The following is a 9,131-nucleotide window of genomic DNA, read 5'->3' on the forward strand; positions in this document are numbered from 1 at the left end:
TTGCTTTCAATTCAAACCTTGCCTAGTTTATATGCATTTTAAATGACTAATTACAAATAGTGACTAACATAGACATTCTTAGAGGCTTCATCAAACCATTTGGGAAGTGAAAACAATATTAGAGACTCACATTCCAAAAATGTTGTCTCCTGTGCTCTCCTGAGGGAATGACTAAATGAGGTATAATTTCTTGAGACTGACTTTCCTTTCCAGCATCACAACTTACATGAGCTGGGATAATGTGCTTCCACATACTATTTTATCAAAGGATGTATCAGACATCAGACTCACCCTTTCCTTACTTTGTTTACAGACGTAAATTTTACTGGAGGCACTTGATAGCCATCAATAATTAAGAGCAGCAATCCTAGACAGTGAAGATGACACCATTTATACTGTCAATTTCATGCAATAAAATATCCCAATGTGTTTCAAATGGGAGAAATCAAGTTGAGCAATATTGGAAAAACTGACTAACTATATTCAAGAAAATCATCCTGATATTTAAAGACAATGACCAAGATTTGTGAAGATTTCTGATTCTAACCATTGATGACCCAAAACTCTGATTGAATTGAATAGTGATAGGGGAGGGAAATACATGAGAGAGTAATTTCATGCCTGGGACAGAGGGTTGGAGAACTGGAGGAATTTGTAAACAAGAACCAAGGTTTTGAGTCTTGTCAACTTAACCTTTCACAAGTCAATAAGATAGATCATATAAGGTCAACTGCCCATTATACACTCACTTGATATTCCTTTATGCTGGGGAATGAAATGTGCTTTGAATGCGATATTAACTATTTTATATTCCTTCTAAACTGAGGGATATGGAAGCCCTATCTAATATAAGATACATCAGTGGAGACAGTGATGAAAGCCAGGATTTTTCATTGTCATCTAAATCCTTGAATCGACCAACTATTAGGAGGGTATCCTTTCCCTCTCTCCATTCTACCTCTAAACAAAATAGTTTGGAGGTGCATTGAAACTGGGACATTGTTTTGTTGCGAGTGAGGCATTATAATCAGTCCATGATTCTTGGAACACAAATCTACTTTGGAAAAATACAGTGTACTGTGAACAAGAGCAAGAATAAATGTCTGAGGAACTGAAATTTAATCTTTGGCTTGTGTAGAATTCCATTCAGATTAATGTTCAGGGCATTCTTTAATCACCTTCACGCAAATAGATTAATAAGAAGCTTTCCTGGGGGTTCACTCACTGTTTATTAGATTTGATTCCCAATAGTATGGAAACAGGCCATTTGGTCCAACAAGTCCACACCGACCTTCCAAAGAGTAACCCGCCCAGACCCACTCACCTCCCTTATACTTTACCTCTGACTAATGCACCTAACACTATGGGCAATTCAGCACAGCCAATTCACCTGACCTGCACATCTTTGGATTGTGGGAGGAAACCAGAGCACCCAGAGGAAACCCATGCAGACACGGGGAGAATGTGCAAGCACCACACAGTCACCTGAGGTGGGAATTGAACCCAGGTCCCTGAAACTGTGAGGCAGCCACTGTGAGGCACCTCATAAACATTCTAGTTATTATAGAACAGTATAACACAGAAGATCATCACTCAGCCTATCAATTCTATGCTAACTCTTTCAAGGAACAATCTAGTAATTCCTGCTCCCAAGATCTTTCTTCATGTGCTTTCCATTTTATTTCCTTCAAATATTTATCCAAGTTATTGTTGAGGGCTACTACCGAAACTGCAACCATCAACCCTATTCACAGCATTCCACTCATTTCAAATAAATTGCTGTACTCCTATTGCCTCTGGTAATTCCACCAATCATATCGTAACTGGATTAGATTATTTAGTCCCTTGAATTTGTACCGTTTTTCAATAAGATTATATTTGATCTGTGTTCAAATTCCATACACACATTTTCTTCAAAATGCCTTAGTGTTTGTGGATACATAAATTCTATTGGTTTCAGATTTAAAAATAACAATCAACCTAGTGCTTTTTATATTATTATTCATTTGGAGGATGTGGGCATTGCTAGCTGACCCAGCATTTATAGCCTACCCCTAACTGCCCTTGAGAAAATGGTGGTGAGCTACCTTTTTGAATTGCTGCAATCCATTTGATGTAAATACACTAATAATGTTCTTAAGGAGGATGTTCAAGGGTTTGACTCAGAGACACTGAAAAAATTGTAATATATTAAGTCAGCATGATGAATGACAATAGACAATAGACAATAGGTGCAGGAGTAGGCTATTCTGCCTTTCAAGCCTGCACCACCATTCAATATGATCATGGCTGATCATCCTTAATCAGTATCCTGTTCCTGCCTTATCTCCATAACCCTTGATTCCGCTATCCTTGAAAGCTCTATCCAACTCTTTCTTAAATGAATCCAGAGACTGGGCCTCCACTACCTTTTGGGACAGAGCATTCCATACAGCCACCACTCTCTGGGTGAAGAAGTTTCTCCTCATCTCCTCATCTACCCCGTAATTTTAAGCTGTGTCCTCTGGTTCGGCACTCACCCATCAGCGGGTTTGAAGGCGAACTTGCAGGTGGTGGTGTTCTCATGTATCTCACACAGAAGTTTCTCCTCATCTCTGTCCTAAATGTTCTACCCCGTAATTTTAAGCTGTGTCCTCTGGTTCGGCACTCACCCATCAGCGGGTTTGAAGGCGAACTTGCAGGTGGTGGTGTTCTCATGTATCTCACACCATTTTCTTTCTATTAGTGGTGGGGGGAATGGAAGATGCTGTTTGAGGAGCCTTGAAATCGCCAGTTGAGGAAGAGTTCCAAACTTGTAACCCCTCTGTGTGTAGAAGTGTTTCCTCGGTTGTCATTTTGTCAACAGTTAGCCATTCCAATCAATACTATAATGGAATAATAACAAAATAGTGCTGGAGACACTGTATCAGCAGGTCTGACAACAATCTGTGGAGAAAGAAACAGAGTTAATGTTATCAGTTCTGCATGACCACACTGAAGAAGACTCATGCTGGACTCAAAATGTTAACTCTGTTTCTCTCTCCACAGATGCTTCCAGAATAGCTAAGTTTCTCCAGCAGTGTTTTTTTTTGTTTTTATTACAGGTTTCTAGCACCTATAGTATCTTGCTTTTATTTTAATGTCACAACTAGAACTGTGCGCCACTTCTACTTTCTCTCTTTTTGCTGTTTCCCATTTGGATACAATTAAAATCTTTAGCACCAGAGGTGTGCTTGAAAAACATGTGGGATTCAGTGAAAGGATGAGATTTTCATTGGTGAAAGTCCCTGTCAGCTAACAATGCTGTATCTGTGGTTGGGTTATAATGGAGCTCCTGGTCAAACGGGGCTGTTCTGCACCGGGCCATAATCTAATTGTCCAATTTCATTGTCATGAACATAAACCTCAGAGCATGAAAGTATTTTCCAAATTTAAGACATATTTTTAAATATTTCACATTACACTGGTTTTACTTTATGCATGTGTGCAGCATCCTTTTATTTTGGACGAGATTAATCAGAGAGTTAAGCGTATTGGCATGTTTCATGGTTATCATGCATTGATGGTTACCTGGGAGCGGGGTACTTTTCTTTTACTATGGAGGAAACAATATTGTGTTTTATTGTTCACTCTAATTTTTAAATTATGCCCTTGTCTTTGATGTCCTAGCCAAGGAAACAAGTTTTCTCTATCTAAATTTCTGACCACAGCAGTTACAGTTTACATTCAGCGGGGAGGAACCTTTAAGAAATAGCCTGCAGATGATAGAAATTCATGAAAGATCACCACAAATGTCTCCATTATTTCTTCAGCTATCTCCCTTGGAACTCTGGGATATTGTCCAGCTGGTCCAGTTTATTTACCCATTTAGTTTTTCGAGCAACTTCTCCTAATAAGCTCTGTCCCCTCGCTATCTTGAATTTTTTGGGATACTATTCCTGTCTTTCACTGTGAAATGAGACTTGAAATAATTGTTCAGTTTCTGAGCCATTATTTGTTCCCCATTACTATATCTCCAGTGTCGTATTCCACGACCAATGTCCATTTCTGCCTATCCTTTGCCCTTTACATATCTAAAGAAACTCTTATAGTCTTTTATATTACTGGCTAGCTTACCCTCATATTTAATCTTCTTCTTCCTATTTCTTATTTTGTTGCCCTCTATTGGTATTTGTAAGCTTCCAAATCCTCTGGTTTCCCACTGCCATTTGCCATGTTATCTGATTTCTCTTTTGCTTTTACGCTATCCCTAATTTTCCCTGTCAGCCATTGTTGCCTCATCCTCCCTATACCATGCTTCTTTTAGCTTGGGATGAGTCTCTGCTGTGTCTCCTGAATTACTCCCAGAAACTCCCACCATTACTGTTCCACTGTCTTTCCTGCTAGCCTACTCTCTCAGTCAATTTAACCCAGTTCCTCCCTCATGCCTTTGTAGTTGCTTTTATTCAGCAGTAATATTATTAATTCTGATTCTATCTTCACCCTCTCAAATTGAAGAATAGGTTAAATGATATTATGATCACTGCCTCATAAAGGTTTCTTTACCTTAAGTTCCCTTATCAAGTCTGCCTCATTGCACAACTCTAAATCTAGTATTGCCCGTTCCCTTGTTGCCTGCACCATAAGCTGCTCCAAAAAGCCATCTCGTAGACTTTCCACAAATTCCTTTCCTTGCAAACCACTGCCAACCTAATTTTCCCAGTCCAGCTGCATATTGAAATCCTCCCAATCACTGTAACTTTGCCTTTCCTACACATCTTTTCTACCTCCTAGAACATAGAACATAGAACAATACAGCACAGAACAGGCCCTTCGGCCCACGATGTTGTGCCGAACTTCTAACCTAGATTAAGTACCCATCCATGTACCTATCCAAATGCCGCTTAAAGGTCGCCAATGATTCCGACTCTACCACTCCCACGGGCAGCGCATTCCATGCCCCCACCACTCTCTGGGTAAAGAACCCACTCCTGATGTGACATCTGACCCAGCTTCTAACTTCGATTTGTAGACCTCTACATAACTCTAACTATGGTTTTTCACCTTTGCCGTTTCTCAATTCTAACCACACAGATTCTACACCATCTGTCCCTACTTTGAGTTTTGGGAACTGAGTGATGGGACTGCAAAACACTTTAGCATTGTCACAAGTTCATAGTTTAGATATTAATTAAAAATATTACATTGTCAATTCCACTGGAATGTGGCCACAATCTATTTTTTTGGCCAAATATTCTGTGTGTGCTATGGAAGAATGCAGACTTTTGAAACTGTTAGAAAAGCATCATATGAAGAAGACTTGAGTTTATAAAGAGATTAAGGTGGGTCAAGTGAACAGAAAAATATTGTTGTATGGAGCATCATAGGATGTATTGTCTGTGCGCTCAAAGTTGTTGGCGGGTTGAATTGAAAGGCAATGTATTATTTCAATGGAGAGATTGGCTTGAGGCACAGAAGAACCGGGCACCTGGATTACAAAATAAAAACTTCATGTGTGCATGACGCTTTGAGGGAGCTAAGATAAATGTAGACATTTTCTGAAACAGAATACATTCAAAATTAGGGAAGATTTTCTACAGTTTTGCAGAGTAGTGGCGAGACCACATCGAGAGAACAATGGTCATACTGACATGCAAATCAGTCCAGAGAAGATTCACTCAACTGACTCTTGTGTGGAACATTTATTTCAGGTGGAAATCTTGAACTGATTGACTCTGGGTTTGCTGGAGTTTAGGTGAACAACATGTGATCTTGGTGACCCCAGAATATTCCAAGTATTCTTTTCAAGTTGAATTCTGAAACAGTATTTCAGCTTGTGTGAGAGATTACCAGGAGTGGATGGACTATGAAACTGAAGGTTATCTCAGTTAAGGAGATGTTGGATGTTTTAATCCTCTCAAAGTGTCGAGTATTTGTGAACTCTCTCCCCAGATAGCAATGGAGGATAAAACATTGAATATTCCTAAGGCAGAAGCAGTCAAATTCTTGACTAAGAATGATGCACTAACATTGTAAGGGCAAAGGAGGAATGTGTGATTGATGTCACAATCGATCATCCACGATCTTATCGCATGACGGAGCTGTATTGGTGACTTACTCCTGATGCTAGTTTATGCATTTCTGTTGACTTTAGATACTGAAAAAATTATGAGATGATTCTCATGAACATGAAGACATTTCCTTTCAGATTATTGGGCACAGTTTTCCATATGTGACTTTTAAACAGCACTCAAAAACACTCAGGGAAGTTTCATGGTATTGGAGAAAGGTCAGGAGCATAGGGCAAAATGAAAGCCTGCCTTGAAACTGCTTTAGAAATCAGATTGGGTCGAATGGATAACTTTAATTCTGCTCATTCCTTTCAGTTCTTGTTGTGAGGTGAGTTTCATTAGCAAGGCCAGCATTTTGTTGCCTATATGTAATTTCTATTCAGAATATGGTGATAAATCTCAGGGATTCTTGTGGTGCAGGAACACTAACAGGTATGTTACAAAGAGAGAAATAGGGTTCTGAACCATTTAATAGTGAAGGCAGAATGATATAGCTTCAAGTCGGTGTGCTGTGTGACCTTGGAGATTGTATTCCTCACCACTTGATGCTCACAAACTATGGAAATAGTGAGACTACATTCTATTTTTTCAACAATTAAAGTGATAGTCAGACAACATATAAACAGGCCCTTCAGCCCAATACAACTACGCCAGCCAGAAAACACCAACGTACATTATTCCCAGTTACCTGAAGACCTATAGCCTACTATGCCCTGGCCGTTTTTGCTTAAATGCTGCATTGTCTTCTTATATACTTAATGGTAAGGTCCTAGGGAATGTTGCTGAACAAAGAGTGCAAAGATACCTTGGAGTGCAGGTTCATAGCTCATTGAAAGTGGAGTCGCAGGTAGATAGGATAGTGAAGAAGGCGTTTGGTATACTTTCCTTTATTGGTCAGTGTATTGAGTACAGGAGTTGGGAGATCATGTTGCGGCTGTACAGGACATTGACTAGGCCACTGTTGGAATATTGCATCCAATTCTGGTCTCTTTCCTATCGGAAAGATGTTGCGAAACGTTAAAGGGTTCAGAAAAGATTTACAAGGAGGTTGCCAGGGTTGGAGGTTCTGAGCTACAGGGAGAGGCTGAACAGACTGGGGCTTTTTCCCTGGAGCTTTGGAGGCTGAGGGGAGACCTTATAGAGGTTTACAAAATTATGAGGGGCCTGGATAGGGTAAATAGACAAAGACTTCTTTTCCCTGGAGTTGGGAAGCCAAGAACTAGAGGGCATAGGTTTTGGGTGAGAGGGGAAAGATATAAAAGAGACGTCAGGGGCAACTTTTTCACGCAGAGGGTGGTACGTGTATTCTCCTGTTCCCTGGATGCTGCCTGACCTGCTGCGCTTTTCCAGCAACACATCTCCGGCTCTATAACTGTTACTTAGACAAACACAAACTTAACGAAAATGGATTTAAGGGTTTGATGCAAAGGATTGTATTGTCGTGATGAGGTAGCAAAGGGGATGGATGAGGGCAGTGAGGTACTTTTCACCCTTTAGCCCAGAATTGGATACAATATACCAACTAATGCCAAAATTATGTTTAATGAAATTCAGTACAATGTTCTGTCTTTGTACTCCTAGACAGTAATTCCATTTATAAAGCCTTGAATTGTGTGCTTTATTAGCTGGTTTGTTAACCTGTCCTTCCTCCTCATCTTTCTCCCCCTGCCTCCATTTTAAAATTGCAACATTTAGAATCTATTGTCTCTTCTTAGCCTTCTTAACAAAATGTATCAGCTCACATAATTTTGTATCAATTACCATTTGTCTGCCCCTTCCACCAACTCCTCAATATTATCTTCAAGTTTGCTAACATCTTCTTGACTGTTTCCTACATTTTGCAAGTTTTGTGTCATCACAAGATTTGGCAATTGTACCTTGTAAAAACTAGATCATTAAAGTCAGCAGTGATCCTAGAACTGAACTTAGCTGTGTTCTAATCTGAAAACAACCTTTCATCTCAACCATTTCCATTCCTTTAACTAATCTTGGATTTGTGCTGCTGCTGACTCTTTTATACTATCGGCTACAGTTTTGCAAACAAGCCTAATAGGTGTTTTTTATTTTAACAAACACCATTTGAAAGTCCATAAACATTAACTTCACTTCCCTCACCCACTCTCTCTGTTATTTCATCAAGAAAACACAATCCTGTGTGTCAAACTGTTAAATTCACTTTAAATACATGTTTGTCCAAGTGGCAGTTAATTTACTGTAGACTATTTCTTAAAGTTTCTCCACCACTGAATTTAAACTGTAATCGCTAAGGTCTAACATTAGTCACCAAGCTGTGACTAAATAAGTTAGATTGTTTCATATACTGACTTGTTCCAGGTGAGTGAAGGCTGCTTTTTGTACTCTCTGAGGAGTGCTACAACAACATTTATGACAAGGTCATGGCACCTTCATTTTAAGCAGATAGGAATTCATTCCAGTCAGGGAATTTAACAAGATTGCTAAGTTTTAACTACCATTACATACAAATATATATTATACATATGAATTAGGAGGAGCATTAGGCCATTGGGCCCATCAAGCCTGTTTTCCTCATAAGATAATTGCTGATCTTATGGCCTTACATTCCCACCTCCCCTCAAGAACCTTTCACCTTTTTGTTTATCAAGAATCTATCTTCTCTGTCTTAAAAATATTCAAGGGCTTTACTTCCATACATTGTGAGGAAGAGTTAATCCAAAGACTCACAGCTCCCTGAGTAAAAAACATCCTCATCTCTGTCTTAAATTGGCAATCCCTTTTTTAAAGAAGTGATCTTTAGTTTTAGTGTTCTTGTGGTTCTGTTCGCCGAGCTGGAAGTTTTTGTTGCAAACGTTTCGTCCCCTGGCTAGGCGACATCATCAGTGCTTGGGAGCCTCCTGCAAAGCGCTTCTTTGATGTTTCCTCCGGTGTTTATAGTGGTCTGTCCTGCCGCTTCTGGTTGTCAGTTTAGCTGTCCGCTGTAGTGGTTGGTATATTGGGTCCAGGTCGATGTGTTTGTTGATGGAGTTTGTGGATGAATGCCATGCCTCTAGGAATTCCCTGGCTGTTCTCTGTCTGGCTTGCCCTATGATAGCAGTGTTGTCCCAGTCGAATTCATGTTGCTAG

The sequence above is a fragment of the Chiloscyllium plagiosum genome, chromosome 7 (assembly GCF_004010195.1).
Source record: "Chiloscyllium plagiosum isolate BGI_BamShark_2017 chromosome 7, ASM401019v2, whole genome shotgun sequence".
In the NCBI taxonomy this organism is placed as follows: Eukaryota; Metazoa; Chordata; class Chondrichthyes; order Orectolobiformes; family Hemiscylliidae; genus Chiloscyllium; species Chiloscyllium plagiosum.